This window comes from Myotis lucifugus, unplaced genomic scaffold (genome assembly GCF_000147115.1).
Source record: "Myotis lucifugus unplaced genomic scaffold, Myoluc2.0 scaffold_28, whole genome shotgun sequence".
NCBI classification, from domain to species: Eukaryota; Metazoa; Chordata; class Mammalia; order Chiroptera; family Vespertilionidae; genus Myotis; species Myotis lucifugus.
Window position 1 is genome coordinate 6044000 of NW_005871076.1, and position 2352 is coordinate 6046351.

Genomic DNA, 2352 nt, shown 5'->3' on the forward strand with positions numbered 1-2352 from the left:
GGATTATAAAGTGCTACATAATTTAAGGATGTTATTATTTCATTTCATGTGGGTCATCTCTGTGCCTCTTTGGTGTGACAGATGTCTACTCTGTCTGCAAGCCTGGGCTAACCCCACACTTGGGCATCTGGACTCCTTCTGCCAGCTTGTAACTATAACGAATGCTCTTTCCCCCTCTTTCTAGGTTGCTTCTGGGCACCCCAGAATCACATTGATGTTTGTTTGTCCTAAGAGTTTAATAGGAAGTTAGATTTTGAGGGGGACAAGAATCCTCTGAATAGCCCTCCACATTCTCACCCGGAGGAGTGAAGTGGGGCAGGTTTACAAGAGCCATGGGTAATAGGAAGAAGGCTAGGGTCAAAGCTAGTCTTCAGGGCAGCTGTACTGAGGGCCTCAGGATTGCTTGTGCTGTCCTAGATTCCTCAGAGCTGTGCTACACTGCCCCCCATTCCCAACATGCAGATGAGTCTGGTGGTTAAGAGTCCAATATCTGGGTCCTGGGTTTGAGCCCCAGTCTGCTACTTTCAAATTATTTCCCCTCATTAGAAAATGGCAGTAATAATACTATCTGCCTCATAGAGTTGTTGAAATAATAAATAAAGCAAAGTTTGTGAGGCACTTAGCATGAAGTAACATAATTTTGTTGTTATTGTTTTTAAATATATATATATATATATATATATATATATATATATATAAAATATATTTTATTGATTTTACAGAAAGGAAGGGAGAGGGACAGAGAGCCAGAAACATCGATGAGAGAGAAACATCGATCACCCCCCTCCTGCACACCTCTCACTGGGGATGTGCCCACAACCAAGGCACATGCCCTTGACCGGAATCAAACCCAGGACCCCTCAGTCCACAGGCCGACACTCCATCCACTGAGCCAAACCGGCCAGGGCTAAAAATATATATTTTATTGACTTTAGAGAGGAAGGGAGAGGGAAAGAGAGACAGAAACATCAATGATGAAAGAGAATCACCAATCGGCTGCTTCCCGCACGCCCACCACCGGGGATCAAACCCACAATCCGGGCACACGCTCCCGACCAGAATTGAACCCAGGATCCCTTAGGCCACAGACCGATGCTCCATCCACTGAGCCAAATCAGCTAGGGCTTGTTGTTGTTTAAGTGTTGCTCAGAAGGCTTTCTACATCATGGGCCCTGACCCTCAAAGACCTGGCCATGGATGGGGATACAGACCTTGCCTAGCCACCTCCTCCAGGAAAGAGCCTGTAGGTCTGGGTTGTGCCTGCTTCCCTTGGGCTTAGGCTGTTTCAACCTAGCTGCTCCTGGAGACTGGAGTTAAGAGACTGGAGGAGGCAATGGAAAGGCAAGAAGAGTCTTGGGGAGGTGGGTGTCTCTTACGTAGAAATTGCAAGAGTCAGAGCTGAAAGTAGGGGAGGTGGCGGGGGTGGGGGGAGGAGGGAAGAAGATAGGATGTCTCTAAACTGCCAGAATCTGGATGGGACTACAGCTCTAGGGTCCTGGCACTTTCTGCCACCCCCAGTCTTGGGGATGAGTCAGTAGAGGGAGGAATGATGGAGGTGTCATGCTCCTCCTACAGAAATCAGGCTGTTCCCCAAAAGAGGGCTGGTGGGAGGGAGAAAGAGATGCAGAGGCTTAGGGGCTGAGAAGAGCTAGGAACAAGCGGAGACAGGAGGCACTCCTAAGGCTCTGCTCACCTATTGAGAGACCAGGGAGGCAGGCCCCATCTCCTACCTCTTGTGCCAGCATCACTGCCCATCCTGGCCAAGAGTAATCAATCCACAACTGCTCTTGACTTCTGCCTCTATCTGTGCTGGGTTGGCTCTATCCAGTTTTCTCCACAAGAGAGTGCTTCACATGATTTTGGTCACACACAGTGGGGGATGGGACAAGGGTTCACTAGTCCCGTTTCACCTGGCCAACTCTTAAAGCAGTGATGGCAAACCTATGACACGCGTGTCAGAGGTGACACGTGAACTCATTTTTTTGGTTGATTTTTCTTTGTTAAATGGCATTTAAATATATAAAATAAATATCAAAAATATGTCTTTGTTTTACTATGGTTGCAAATATCAAAAAATTTCTATATGTGACACGGCACCAGAGTTAAGTTAGGGTTTTTCAAAATGCTGACACGCCGAGCTCAAAAGGTTCACCATCACTGTCTTAAAGCCTCCCTCTGCCCCTGAGCAACTTTTCTGTGATTCTATTTCCTTCCTTCCTTCCTTCCTTCCTCCCTCCCTCCCTCCCTCCCTCCTTCCCTCCCTCCCTTCCTTCCTTCCTTCCTTTCTTCCTTCCTTCCTTTCTTTCTTCCTTCTTTCCTTTCTCTCTCTCTCTCTCTCTCTCTCTCTCTCTC